The sequence below is a fragment of the Bombina bombina genome, chromosome 1, assembly GCF_027579735.1.
Source record: "Bombina bombina isolate aBomBom1 chromosome 1, aBomBom1.pri, whole genome shotgun sequence".
NCBI classification, from domain to species: Eukaryota; Metazoa; Chordata; class Amphibia; order Anura; family Bombinatoridae; genus Bombina; species Bombina bombina.
Genome location: NC_069499.1, coordinates 798,595,954 through 798,611,853, shown reverse-complemented (window position 1 = coordinate 798,611,853; position 15,900 = coordinate 798,595,954). Strand labels below are relative to the sequence as shown.

The window sequence follows — 15,900 nt, the reverse complement described above, 5'->3', positions numbered from 1 at the left end:
CCCGCTGTCAGTCACATACCCACATCAGTCTTCAGATTAGACCCTGGCTCTACAGCCTCGCTGTCAGTCACATACCCACCAAAGTCTTCAGATTAGACCCTGGCTCTACAGCCCCGCTGTCAGTCACATACCCACCAAAGTCTTCAGATTAGACCCTGGCTCTACAGCCCCGCTGTCAGTCACATACCCACATCAGTCTTCAGATTAGACCCTGGCTCTACAGCCCCGCTGTCAGTCACATACCCACATCAGTCTTCAGATTAGACCCTGGCTCTACAGCCCCGCTGTCAATTACATACCCACATCAGTCTTCAGATTAGACCCTGGCTCTACAGCCCCGCTGTCAGTCACATACCCACCAAAGTCTTCAGATTAGACCCTGGCTCTACAGCCCCGCTGTCAGTCACATACCCACATCAGTCTTCAGATTAGACCCTGGCTTAAAAGCCCCGCTGTCAGTCACATACCCACATCAGTCTTCATATTAGACCCTGGCTCTACAGCCTCGCTGTCAGTCACAGATTAGACCCTGGCTCTACAGCCCCGCTGTCAGTCACATACCCACATCAGTCTTCAGATTAGACCCTGGCTCTAAAGCCCCGCTGTCAGTCACATACCCACATCAGTCTTCAGATTAGACCCTGGCTCTACAGCCTCGCTGTCAGTCACAGATTAGACCCTGGCTCTACAGCCCCGCTGTCAGTCACAAACACACATCAGTCTTCAAAGTAGACCCTGGCCCTGCAGCTACATACCCAGACCCTAGCCCTAAAAAAAATGTTTCTAATACAACTATATTGAAAAAATTCTATCCAAAACTAAAATGCATCAATATATATTTATCAGTTCTGGCGATCATGTGCCTTTGAAAAAATCTATCTGGAGAAGAAAATTTTCTTAAACAAAAAGGCAGTGAAAACAAATCAACGGGTCAATTTCAGTGGGTTTTTCTCTACTACGCAAAAGTAAGCAAAATAATAAAAACAGCTTTATGTATCTACAGACCATGTTTTTATTTATATAACCAAATAAAGCTAAGAATACACTTGCTCATAGATCTATAGCCATGCCAGTTTTAAGATGATAGATACAGTGGTTTTAACCAAAGTTTTGTCTAAAAGGTATGACCATACTGACAAATTGCAAGAATAACTCAAACACTACTGATTTACTTCAAACGTTGTGGTCTCTAATAACTACAAATCCCAAAGTGCTAATTGTTTCCATTCAAATCATTGTTTAGCACAGAATGATAATTTGAACTATGTATGGCACATGCACTCACATCCAATAAATGCTTTATATACCAGTGACATGAAAAGTGATATCATTGTTGGCAAAAAAATGCTTCTAGTCAAATCTTTAATGCACCATTATGCATTTTAGTGGGCTTCTATATCAATTTAGAAAACCTAAAACAAAGAATATATCTGTTGACAATTTAAAAGAGCATAAAATGTAGGTAGAAAGGCATAGTTGTACAGCCCTAGCATACTGTGCATAAGCAGCTGCAATAAAGCAGTAAAAAATGTTTTAATAACACATATATACATTGACTTGGAAATTGACTGCACCTGGGAGAGTGCTAAGGTAACAATTAGTACTGAATAAAGGGATGACACAGAAAATATGTGAAATAGATCACTTTTATTGACAACTTATGCTAAACAAGCAATGATTATACATTAGGTATACTTAGCTTTGAATGTTAATGGCTTGTTAGTTGCTAAAGGTGGCAAACACTGTCAGGGAAGAACACAACAGTCATCACACACACAGGAGGAACTCCAGCTCATCAGGTGACACTTTGTAGAAGATGTTCAGCCTAGTTTCATCTAAATAGGAACAGTCCAGGTTCAACACTGTGTTGATACCCAACCAAACTTTCCGTCTGCATCTCTCTCCCTGCATGGTGTCAGAGACAGTTATGGCCTTTAAACACTGCACAATCTATCAGTTAACCTATCTGCCATGTACATAAAACTAAGCCCATCTCAAATGTAACTAAATTACAGGTAGCCCTCAGTTTACGCCGGGGTTAGGTTCCAGAAGGAATGGTTGTAAATCAAAACCGTTGTAAATTGAAAGCCAGTTTATAATGTAAGTCAATGGGAATTGAGGGAGTTAGGTTCCAGGCCCCTCTCAAAATTGTCATAAGTAACACCTAATACATTATTTTTAAAGCTTTGAAATTAAGACTTAAAATGCTAAAAGCATTATAAACATAATTAAATAATCACACAACAGACTGTATCATCAAACTAAGTTTAATGAACAAAAACATTTTTTTACATGCATTTTTCTGCAGTTCTCTGCATTGTTAGCATGTTAGATAATATTAGGCCTGCACCTATTCTATGCATTTCAATCTGGAGTGATTAATAGGCAGTTAGGCACCCTCACCTCAAGCAGCTGGACAGGAAGATAATAGGGAAGTGGCTGCTAGATTTTGTTGCTCGATAGGTCTGGTCTGCTCTGTGTACACAGATTAATTTCAGTCTGCTAAGTTGCATAACATTGCTGCAACACAAGCGGACAGCTCAACCTACTGGCTATTTTAATTAGTGCACTGCTTTTCAATGCTTTTCAATAGCAGTCACATGACTGGAAAAAAAGTTGTTATTCTGAAACGGCGCAAATTGAACCGGCGTAAACCGAGGGCCACCTGTACATTTTGAGACTTTGAATTAGTTGATCAGCATAACTTTAAAATTCAATAGAAATTCCAGGTTGACAAAACTCAAGAATAAAAGGTTATGTCAATCTGGTAATTAAAGGGACATGAAACGCACATTTTTTTATTTTATGATTCAGATAGATAATACAATTTTGAATTGCATTCAATTTACTTCTATGATCTATTTTGTTTAATTCTCTTTGTACTCTTTGAAGAAACAGCAATGCACGAGGTGAGCCGATAATGAGGCATATATGTGCAGCCGCCAATCAGCAGCTCTTGAACCTACGTAGGTATGCTTTCCAACAAAGGATACAAAGAGAACAAAACAAATTAGAAAATAGAAGTTGAAAAGATGTTTAACTGCTTCAATGCGCATGAAAAGCTATGCTCATCATGCACATCCCAGCCTTTGGGCGCATAATAAGCCCTTTTCGACATGCAGGGGGGGGGGGGGGGGTCGATTAACAAACAATTTTTTTGGTGATCCCCACACTGCAAGACGGGGAACATCGGTGGCCTAGAGGTCGGCACTCCCAGGCTTTGTGCGTACATGGTGACGTCACAAAGGGGGCAGAAGCGGGAAGCTTAGTGTAGCTGCAAGGGAGCTGGATGGGGAGGTTCTTGAAACCCCTCGAGCAGTACCACGTAGCAGATCTTTTAAAAACAAATACAAAAACACATGGGGATTTGCTTGGGAATAGGTCATTATATGTGTGATAAACAAAATCTGGTATGTCTAGAGACCCCTGATAAAGTTTAGTTTCTAGTAGACAAGTCCCTCTCAAAAAAAAAAAAAAAAAAAAATTTAGTCTGTATCGTCGTCAGGTGATCTCTGCGTTAACAGTGAACACCCTGCAAAAAAAAAGAAAGTGTTTTTATTTCTGTACTGTACAATGGCACCTCTCTAATCTATATTGTAACCCCCAAAAGCCTGTATGGGCACCTATTTCACATGTACCTGCCCTTGATGACAATTTAGTAAGGTGATCACAGGAACAGCAGTTTATTACCCATTCCCCAGTTTTGCATAACCAACAGTGTTATATTAATACACTTTTTACCTTTGTGATTACCTTGTATCTAAGAACTTCTGACAGCCCCCTGATCACGACTGTGACTATATAAAATCTATTGTGTTGTGCTAACTCTAAAATAACATATGTTATCAATATGGCCCACAGTCTCTTGTTGTGAAAAGCAATTTAAAAAAAACTGTGATAAGAGGCGGCCCTCAAGGGCTTATAAATTAGCCTATGAACCTACCTAGGTTTAGTTTCAACTAAGAATAACAAGAGAACAAACAAATTTGATGATAAAAGTAAATTGGAAAGTTGATTAAAATTACAAAGTCCTATCTGAATAATGAAAGTTTAATTTTTACTAGGATGTCATTTTTAATAACTAAAATCTGTTTACAGTTTTTAACACAACTTTCTTACAAGCCATGAATTGAGGTGGTGTCAGGTGGGAGGGTAATCTTTACACTAGAGAAGCCTGAGGAAACAGCAAGGAGAGCTGAGAAACGCGTTGTGCTACTGTTTTTTAATATACACATGGTACATGTTGTGCTCTTTTTTTTTCTTTTTTTTTTTTAAACGAATTTGGATAATAAAATCTTATTTCTTTCTAATGACACAATGAGTCCACGGATCATCATTTATTACTGTTGGGAATATCCCTCCTGCACAGCAGGAGGCGGCAAAGAGCACCACAGCAAAGCTGTTAAATATCACCTCCCTTCTATCCCACCCCAGTTATTCTCTTTGCCTGTGTTAGAGCAAGGAAGTGGTAAAGTTAGGTGTTAGAAAAGGATTCTTCAATCAAGAGTTTGTTATTTTTTGAGTAGTACAAGATTGTGCTGCTTTGTTCTAGGGTGTAGCTGTAGTCCACATCAGTCTCTTCAGTAGGGCAGTGGTGGCTTTAGAGCAATGGGAACTTGTGGGACATAATTCTCACTGCACCTCCCATATAATTTATACTGCCCTGACTCTGAAAGCCTGAGGGGAATACTCAGTCTTTTTTTTTTCACAGGTCTATGTGAGGGAGAGGACCTCTCAAACCTGGTGAGCTGCCTTGCTGTCGGGCAAATTTGTGAGGTAAGTGCTGACTTATTTATTTCTGGGGAAGAAGCACTCAGAAAAAGTGGGCACTTTATTCAAAGACAAGAGAAAGTCAAAATGTTGGGCTATTTTAAGTCAAAGCACTTTATTTTGAAGGGGCACTTAAACTCTCCTATACTGGAGAGGACTCTCAGACAGCAGGATATATAGGCACTAGGGCTGAGAATAGTCTGCTTGGCTCGTATATACTGGTGGTTTCACTTCTCCCGGCAGTTAAACTATAAATCAATATGCCGACCGGGAGATCGTTATTTTGAGACGCCCACAAGGGGCGGAGCTAAGCGAGGCGGAAATCTGCATTGCGCGCCACTTTCTTTCTTACTTCCGAGTGTGGAGGAGACAGAATTCAAGGGATTGTCTAGAAACGCATGGTTTTCTAACAAAGCATACGTTTCTAGGACCGGAAAATGGCTCATCTCGTCTGCTGCTGGAGTCCGGATCGTTTAGCTACTAACAGGGACTAAACTCTGGTGGTTGCAGGGCAGGTAGGCACCTCAGCAAAGCAGCTAAGGTGTAGATGTGTTTTCTTTCATTTATTTAGCTTAATACCGCTTTCTGCAGTTTTAAGTAAAAAAAGTTGCGGTTTAAAATTTAAAGAGACAGTAACGTTTATTTGGATTGAGAGGACTTTAAATTATAGGGATAGACTTTTTTCTGAGTCAACATTTTCCAAGACGGATGTTGTTCAGGAGTCTAATGACAATGTTCAATGTATGCCGCAGCTTTCTTCTCAAGCGTCCGAAAGTTTACCGCCCACACATGCAGTGCCCTGCAATTCCTCTTTAACTTCTCCTGGGGTTACGTTACAAGACATTGCTTCTCTCATGTCTTCTGCAGTTTGAAGCATTGTCTGCTTGTCCCATGTTGTAGGGAAAGCGTAAGAGGAAAAACAAACATTCAGTAAGCGAGGTTTCTGACGCAGTTGTTGCTATTGAGAATGCCCCATCGCAGAAGCCTGAGGAGGATACTTCGGTAGCATCTGAAGGTGAAATTTCAGATTCTGACAGTGTAATTCCTCTTGCTGACACTGAAGTTTTATCTTTCAGGTTTAAGCTAGAACACCTCCGTCTGTTACTCAAGGAGGTTTTAGCTACATTGGACGACTGCGACACCACGGTCGTAGTTAATCCTAAGAAATCCAGTAAGCTAAACAAATATTTTGATGTACCTTCCTTGGTGGAGGTTTTTTCCTGTACCAGATCGAGCTTCTGAGATTATTGCTAAGGAATGGGAGAGACTGGGTATCCCTTTTTCGCAATCTTCTATTAAAAAAAATAAAAGATGTTTCCCATAGCAGACTCTATCATGGAGTCTTGGCAAACAGTACCTAAGGTGGAAGGGGCAGTTTCCCCTCTGGTCAAGAGGACTACAATCCCTATAGAGGATAGTTGTGCCTTTAAAGATCCTATGGATAAAAAAATTAGAGGGGTTACTCTAGAAGATGTATGTACACCAGGGTTTACAATGGCAACCTGCAGTGTGTATTGCTACCATCACTAGTGCGGCGGCATATTGGTTTGATGTGTTGTCTGATGCTATTAAGACAGACACTCCCCTTGATGAGATCAAGGATAGATTAAAGCCCTTAAATTGGCTAATTATTTTTTATTACTGATGCTTCCCTACAGGTTATCAAGCTGGGAGCAAAGATTTCAGGTTTTGCTATTCTAGCCCGCAGAGCTTTATGGTTAAAACCATGGTCTGCGGATGTGTCATCCAAGTCTAAATTTTTAGCTATTCCTTACAAGGGAAATACCTTGTTGAACCAGGCTTGGCGGAAATAATCTCTGATTTTACGGGAGGAAAGGGCCATCTTCTCCCTCAGGATAAGAGAAGCAAACAAAAGGGACGTCAGAGTAATTTTCTTTCCTTTTGAAATTTCAAGGGAATTTCTTCCGCTTCCTCTTCCAAACGAACAGTCCAAGCCTTCCTGGAGACCCAGTCAGTCTTGGAGCAAGGGAAAGCAATCCAAGAAGCCTACTGTGGAATCAAAGTCTGCATGAAGGGACTGCCCCCGATCCGGGACCGGATCTTGTGGGGGGTAGGCTTTCCTTCTTCACTCAGGCTTGGGTTTGAGATGTTCAAGACCCCTGGGCAGTGGACATAGTGTCCCAGGGATACAAACTAGAGTTTAAGAATTTTCCTCCCAGAAGCAGGTTTCTGCTTTCAAGATTATTTGTAGAACAGACAAAAAGAGAGGAGTTCTTACACTGTGTACGGGACCTCTCTGACCTGGGAGTGATTTTCCTGTTTCAATGCAGGAACGAGGTCTGGGATTCTATTACAATCTGTTTGTGGTTCCCAAGAAGGAGGGAACCTTCAGACCAATTTTAGATCTCAAAAATCTAAACAAGTTTCTCAGAGCACCGTACTTTAAGATGGAAGCTATTAGTTGCATTCTTTCTCTGGTCCAAGAGGGTCAATTTATGAGCACGGTGGATTTAAAGGACGCATACCTGCATGTTCCCATCGACAGGGACCTTCACAAGTTTCTAAGGTTTGCATTTCCAGACAAACACTTTCAGTTTGTGGCTCTTCCATTCGGTCTTGCCCCAGCTCCCAGAATTTTCTCAAAGGTTCTGGGATCCCTGCTGGCAGTGCTCTAATTCCGTGGCATTGCAGTGTCACCTTATCTGGACGATATTCTAGTTCAGGCGCCTTACTTTCAACAAGCAAGATCACACGCGGAAATGTTATCTTTCCTGCTGTCTCACGGATGGATTCCAACTACAAGGGTAGTTTTCTTAAGAACCCTAATAGACTCCTCATCAAGGAAAATTTCTCTGACAGAAGTCAGGAAATCAAAGGTTTTCTTGCCTAGCACTTCAGTCCTCTCCTCGCCAATCAGTGGCTCAGTGCATGGAGGTAATTGGGCTGATGGTAGCGGCACTGGACATCATCCCGTTTGCCCGTTTCCACCTCAGACTTCTGCAGTTAATCATGCTCAGGCAGTGGAAAGGAGATTATGCGGATCTGTCTCCGCGATTACAGCTGGAGCAGGAGACAAGGGATCTCTACTTTGGTGGCAACAGATGCCAGCCTTTTGGGATGGGGAACAGTTTGGGGCTCTCTAAAGGCTCAGGGAACATGGACTCGGTCGAAGTCTGTTCTACCTATAAACATTCTGGAATTGAGAGCAATCTTCAATGCTCTCCTGGCCTGGCCTCAGTTAGCTTCTGGCCGGTTAACAGGTTCCAGTCGGATAATATAACCTCTGTGGCTTACATCACCCGTCAGGGAGAAACTCTGAGTTCCTTGGCCATGACAGAGGTAGCCAAGATCATTCAGTGGGCAGAGACCCACAATTGCTGTCTGTTGGCGATCCCCGTTCCAAGAGTGGACATCTGGTAGGCAGACTTCCTAAGCAAGCAGACCTTTCACCCAGGGGAGTGGGAACTCCATCCGGAAGTGTTTTCCAGCCTGATTCTCAAATGGGGTCAGTCGGAATTGGATCCCATGGCTTCTTGGCAGAATGCCAAGCTTCCGTGGTATGGGTCGAGGTCAAGGAACCCTCAGGCTGTACTGATAGACGATCTGACGGTACCTTGGAATTTTAGTCTTGCATACCTATTTCCTTAGAAGGAATGTGGTGTTATCTTACAGCGCTATGTGTGGAAGACCTATGGCTCCTGTCCTAAGTGGGTCCCCAAATACCCACAAATTGAAATAAAGGTTTAGAAACTAATTAGAAAGGAGCGCCACAAATAGGTGAGGTCTTGAAGGATAGATAGTTAGATATGATGTTAGACCACAAGTAGGAGTGACACTTTATACTAAGTATAATACTATTGATGAACCACAGAGGTGGTGATGGTACTATCAAATACGTGGATAAAATCGGTATATGTATGGCACAGATCTAAGCAAGTGTATCCCAGAACTTTATACAAATTACCTTGATACTAAAGTAGATGCTACCAAAAGGTAGTGGTGGCAATTGTTGAGTAGGGGACAGAGTGCAAATAGGAATGTATAGCACAAAAAATACCTATTTCCTTACACTGGCGTGGCCTCGCAGGATTTGGTATGCAGACCTGGTGGACATGTCATCTCTTCCACCTAGGAGTCTTCCTTTGAGGAAGGACCTTCTACTTCAAGGACCCTTCTTTCATCCAAATTTAGTTTCCCTGAAGCTGACTGCTTCAAGATTGAACGCTTAATTTTATCCAAGCATGGATTTTCAGAATCGGTCAGTGAGACCATGATTCAGGCTCGTAAACCTGTGACTAGGAAGATTTACCATAAGATAAATATCTATACTGGTGTGAATCCAAGGGCTACTCTTTGAGTAGAGTTCGGATTCCTAGAATTCTGTCCTTTCTCCAAGAAGGTTTGGAGAAGGGATTATCAGCAAGTTCCTTAAAGGGTCAAATATCTGCCTTGTCTATTTTTTTACATAAACGTCCGGCGGACTTCCCAGACATACAATCGTTTTGTCAGGATCAGACCTGTATTCAAACCAGTTACTCCTCCTTGGAGTCTTAATTTAGTTCTTAAAGTTCTTCAAGGGGCTCTGTTTGAGCCGATGCATTCCTTAGCTATTAAGTTATCTTGGAAAGTTTTGCTTCTTGTCACTATTTCATCTGCTCGTAGAGTTTCAAAGCTCTCGTTATTACAATATGAGTCTCCTTAGCTTATTTTTTAATCGGATAGGGTGGTTTTACGTACTAAATTAGGGTTTCTCCCTAAAGTAGTTTCAGACCGGAACATTAAATTAGGAGATTGTTGTTCCTTCCATGTGTCCTAATCCTTCTTCTAAGGAGGAACGGCTTCTATACAATCTGGATGTGGTACGTGCACTAAAATTCTATTTACAGGCGACTAAGGATTTTCTTCAGTCTTCTGTTAACTTAAGGGACAGAAAGCTATGACTACTTCTCTTTCTTTGTGGCTGAAGAGTATCATTTGCTTTGCCTATAAAAAAATTGCTGGACAGCAGCCTCCCAAGGGAGTAACGGCTCTTTATGGGGGTTGTTTCCTATTCCTGGGCATTCAAAATGAAGCCTTTATGGAACAGTTTTGCAAGGCTGTAACTTGGTCCTCTGTTCACTCTTTTTCAAACTTCTGTAAATTTGACTTTTTAGCCTCGGCTGAGGTCATTTTTGGGAAAAAGGTTCTTCAAGCAGTGGTGCCTTCCGTTTAGGTTTCCTGTCTTGTCCCTCCCTTATCATCTGTGTACTCTAGCTTGGGTATTGATTCCCAACAGTAATTAATGATGATCCATGGACTCATTGTGTCATTAGAAAGAAAACAAAATTTATGCTTACCTGATAAATTTATTTACTTCTTGACACAATGAGTCCATGGCCCGCCCTGTTATTTAGACAGGTTGTTAGTATTTTATAAACTTCAGACACCTCTGCACCTTGTTGCTTCCTTTCTCTCCTTTACTTTGGTCGAATGACTGGAGTGGGATAGAAGGGAGGTGATATTTAACAGCTTTGCTGTGGTGCTTTTTGCAGCCTCCTGCTGGGCAGGAGTGATATTCCCAACAGTAATTAAAGTGAAGGTTAAGTTACCTTTTTCTTTATCCTGAATTAGATTAATTGACCAAAATTAGTAGGAGTTTCATTCATCATCTTTTACACAAATGTCGATGTAAAAAGTTATCACTGTAATAAATAACGATTTTTAGCTGATCCGATTCAACCCGTTTTCTATTTTTTTTTTTACCTCCAGATCACGTTCTCCTAACATCCAATTGCAATTCTGGCCGTTAGGTGCCCGTCAATCCACGTCACCCGTCTCCCTTTTAAACTGCGCATGCGTTACATTTAGAGTGTCAATCTTAAACTCGATACGCGCTCCCGTTTTGCGCAAGCGTATTCCATGTCATTAGGACTTGTATGAGTGTCTGCTTACGCATGCGCATTGGTGCAGGAAAGTTTAGACTATCGCATGCGCAAAAGTTGTCAGAATCGCCGATTCGCGCATGCGCAGTATAAATGAAGGTCGTGCACGCGCTTGGGAGATACGTATAGAGCGGGTGGGACCGCTCTATACGTCACAGCATTGAAACTCCGGAAATATAGGTGGGGAGGAGCATACATGGAAACGGTAGGAGTATAATAATATAAATATAATAATCATATTGATTAAAAATTGAAAAATAAAGTTAGCGATCAGCTTCTTATAGTAAAAATAGACACATTTATGTCTTATGATAGAGTAAAATTTACCTTCACTTTAATGATGATCCGTGGACTCATCGTGTCAATAAATAAATTTATCAGGTAAGCATAAATTTAGTTTTTTTGAGATTTTTTGGAAGTCTGAGCTTTAATTATCTAGCTCACAGCAATAGAAGTCAGGAGGATTTCCCTTGCTCTTTGGATCAATGAGCTGGGACACAGAGTTTCCAGTATGCCCCACTAAGCACAATTGGGTGCTGCCACACTTGTGAGTATGTTTTGATAAGTATATACCAATCTCACATATCACCAGTGTTACGCCCTTGTTTGTGATTCCTTTTCACAGAAGTCTAATCTGTACACTAGAATACTATTACCCTTGTCAGCTAATTAACCCTTTCAGCACCAGAAACTTTAGAAGTGTGGTGCACAGCTACAATTTGAAACCGTCTAAATACCAAAATACAATGGCAAAAGCTATGCATGCCTGCTATTTTCTTAACAAAGGGGATCCCAGAGCTTTTACAAATTATATATATATATATATATATATATATATATATATATATATATATATATTTTTTTTTTAGGGTTGCACCAAGTATTTGCATGAGTACTTGTACTCGTGCAAATGCACCGATACTTAAACAGATACCTCCAATTCCTACCCGTTTTTCAAACTGCATGTTCCCATTTAATTTTAAGCTAGAGTGGAGACTTAACTAAAAATGGTTTACTTCTGTTCTGCCAATACAAATTGCTGTTATTTGTATTATTGTACGTCAGAGCAGTGCTCCAAAAGCTGCTACTTTACAGCTGGAAGCCTACCTGGGAGAGATCACTGTACCTCGTTCAGGCAAACCCCTGATGTACCTGGCAGCTAATAAACTGAGATTTAATGGCCCAAAAATATCTTTCTGACCCATGCAGTAGTGTGAAAAGTGAAAGACTGTTCAGCTTAGCGTCAAAAGTCCTTACTGATAGCAGAAACTTATAGCTGAACATGCAGAGATGCTTCTGTTCCTTAATAAGAACTTGCTTTTGAAAAATTACTCTAATTGCTAGATTGCCTGTTATACTGCTAGTTCTCATCTTTCACAATTATACCCAAAACATACTGTACTCTGAGGAACAGCCTTAGCTAGGGCTGAACTGGGAATAAAAAGAAGCCCTGGGAAAATATGAAGACCAGCCCTATTTTCTGTTGAGTCAGTAGACTGCAAATGCCCATTTTTCTCAGAGGATTACTGGGAAACTCCTTGCGATCTTAAATCATTAGTCTGTATTGTGCTTGGTAAACTGTCATGACATAATAAAGTATCGGTAATTGGTATCGGTGAGTATTTGAAATAAAGTATCGGTACTTGTACTCGGTCTTAAAAAAATGGTATTGGTGCAACTCTTATATATATATCCTATCGCGCACCCACCCGACGAGAGAGAGAAAAAAAAAAAAGAGAGAGAAAAAAAAAAAAAAAAAAAAGAGAGAGAAAAAAAAAAAAGAGAAAAAAAGAGGAGAAAAAAGAGAGAGGAGAAAAAGAGAGAGGAGAAAAAGAGAGAGGAGAAAAAGAGAGAGGAGAAAAAGAGAGAGGAGAAAAAGAGAGAGAGAAAAAGAGAGAGAGAAAAAGAGAGAGAGAGAGAAAGAGAGAGAATATTAAATATAACACAACACGGCCCGTGTGAACGGGCTTTAGGACTAGTATATATATAGATATGAGAGACACTTGGCTGCAAAATTGTGCCATCAAATATAACAAAATGGAACTAGATCAATACCTTGGGTTGTCTACTAAATATAAATAAATTATATATATATATATATATTTTATTATAGGTAAATAAAAAAGGCTCTATTTCTGTTTAAATGGAGTAATAGCAACAATGCTAAAAATTCTCCTGTACTTTGGGCAAGTTTTTCTCTGAAATTCCCAGTCCTGAAGGGTTTAATATCCCTTTAAACTATATCCTGTACATGTATTATTGGGAATCTGTAATAAGCTAGATGATTATTTATTGTTTTTAACGTACCAGACAAAAATGTCTTGTATTATAAGGAAGTGTTTTATATAGGAAACAAGAATAAAATATAAGGGTTTCATTTCTCCAAGAATTTTATACCATTTAAGATATTGGTGTATACGCATGCAGTTGCACAGAATTTGACATTTTAATGGGACCAGTATTTTCTGCATACTTCTAGTAGAAGAATGACACCACCATCCTATGAATGGTGGCCACTGTCTTTCAGTAAACACACAGATAATGAATGCAGCACAATAAACAGTGCAATTGTTTACCACATAGGGCCAGATTTATCAAAAGGTCCAGTCACACAGGCTCATATAAGCAAACTTGCAACCGAGAGTTAGGAAGCAGCGGTCATCAGATGCTGTTTCTTAAACCAACTTCACCACCTATTATGTGGCCTATCTCAATCCCCTGGGATTGACAGCCCATGCGTGCACACGATTGGCTGTGTGTGAGTAGAGGGTGGCATTGCACACTATATTTACTTTGTGCTGTTTTTTTTTTTTTTTTTTTAGATTGAATCGAATCATTTGCCAACTATAAAAAAAGAATAAACAATATTTTTTTCTTGGTGTAAAAGATGTCAATTTCACTGTAATTACTAATAAAATAAGATACAGACTACAATATTTGTAAAATCAACCATTATACCTATGCGCAATAATGAAAACGAGAAAAAAAATCAAAACAAAAAAACGTACAGTCATAGCAAGCATAATAAATATATGCAATAGACGCAGACATAAAGAAAATATAACTAATAAAATTAAAATAAAATTTGAAAAGTGAAATAAGAGTACTATTCCTATTCAGAACATGAGGGCCGGGGGGGCTGTATAAATGACAGTTTGTTACTTTCAATCTTTTATTGAAGAACATGGCTAGGCAGGTAGGTAGGCTGAGGAACTTTATAACAGAAGTTTTGCATCAAAGCTAATAACACGAATATACAGTATAGAATAAAATTATTTAAAAACTGCTGCCATAAAGTGTTCCATTAACGTGCACTCTGCAACTCCTCAACAAAGAATATCAACAGAACAAAGTAAATTTGACAATAGAAGTAAATTGGAAGGTTTTTCTGTTTTTTAATACTTGTATACACTTTGTGAATCACAAAATAAAATTGTTTGGGTCCTCTAAGTTTGAACTTGTCATTACCTATTAAATTAGTTCTGTACACTCATCAAGCAGACACAACACAGTCATCAACATTCGGCAACAAATCTAAAATAAACCCCAAACTGTGAATGAATCGTATTGGCTAAGCACCGGCAAACTTCTTTATATAACGCCTGTATAGGCTAATATAGAAATAGGAAATGATTGTACTCGCTTGAGATTCTAATAAAATCACTTCTCTCGTAACTCAAGATTATGACTAAATAAATGTCACATTGATTCAGGTGGAATAGTGAAAGGCCAGCAAACATATTATATGAGCTTACTAATTGGACTCCAATTATTTCTTAATTAGTATATTTACCGACATAGACACTAATGAGTAAACTGCTCTCCGTGTGATCTCACTATCGTTTGCCCCAAACTCACAAACAACAACCATATAATAAAACAGTTACCCCTCTCATATAACACTGCCCCACAACAAGACCCTCACTCAAACACTCACCTGCAGCGAGCACAAGCTGTCACTTCCTAGTTTAATTCCCGCCTGCGAGCGCTGATTGGACACTGGGTTTGTTGATTGACGTGTGTAGGAAAGGTTAGGCGGGGACTGGCAAAGATCCAGAAGACAAGTGTCATGAGGCGCAATGGGTTGGGTTCAGGATTATGGAAGGGAAATTGAGAGAAAAAAAAATGTCTTGTTATGTAGAATAAAATATTTAAGAACATGTAAAGAGCAAGGTTCGTTGCTAAACGACGTGTCATGCGCATGCTTGTTGTGGATTGAGTTGTGTGTCGGGTATCAGTAAATTTTTGACTTGTGGAAAGCCTAATGTCGTTCTGGAGAGGTTGTTTGAAAAAATGTTATAATGTAAACAAAATTATGTATAGCTGTAGAAGGAGGATCACCAACGTCACATGCTGGAGAGAGCCTTTTGGACATTTTGATTTTGAAATATATATATATATATATATATATATATATATATATATATATATATATATATATATATATATATATATATATATATATATATATATATATATATATATATATATATATATATATACACAGACATCCCAACTCTCCCTGAAGTTCAGGGAGTCTCCCTGATTGTATTAGCGGCTCCCTGGTGTCAGCAAATGGAATGCAATCTCCCTGAAACTACAAGTACCATGATCCAATGTGGCTGAAATCCAGAAAAGTGTTTCTTTAAGGAATGCCTTTAGTTGCTGGGACGTTATAGAACCCTCAAAGCATGCATCAGTAACCAAAAAGCACCCACTTATTTTCATAAAACAAAACACAAATATTACCTTATTTCCTGCACATAATTAAACTTCGTATTCTAAAATATTTAAGCATTCAACAAGCGTACGATCACTGGAAAATAGGTTTGTTGTATGTGGTTGTGCAATAAAGTAACCTTTTTTTAATGTGACTTTAGTGGGAAGCTACTTTAATGATAAGTCTCTATCTTATTTAGGGTTTCAAGGTGTCCAATATAGAACTGGGGGGGGGGTGCACAGTAGCGGGTGAAGCCCCCTCCCTGAAATGAGTTTTTGCAGGTTGGGATGTCTGTATATATATATATACTAGTCCTAAAGCCCGTTGACACGGGCCGTGTTGTGTGATATATTCATTCTCTCTCTCTCTCTCTCTCTCTCTCTCTCTCTCTCCTTGCCGGGCTGCGTTCTTTCACCCCCTGCGCGTGCGATCATCTCTGCTGCCGGGTCCTCGCGCTGCGTTCTTTCACCCCCTGCGCGTGCGATCATCTCTGCTGCCGGGTCCTCGCGCTGCGTTCTTTCACCCCCT

General features: G+C 39.9%; 1 protein-coding gene across 1 annotated transcript in view; it reads right to left on the bottom strand.

The window, feature by feature from the left end:
- SPATA2L (spermatogenesis associated 2 like) overlaps window positions 1–14,625 on the bottom strand; it is a 36,054-nt gene extending 21,429 nt beyond the window's left edge. Inside the window, exon 1 of the mRNA XM_053692127.1 lies at window positions 14,590–14,625. The gene's annotated coding sequence lies outside the window, so the exon portion shown is untranslated. The remainder of the gene's footprint in view (window positions 1–14,589) is intronic.
- Window positions 14,626–15,900: the final 1,275 nt, after the last annotated feature.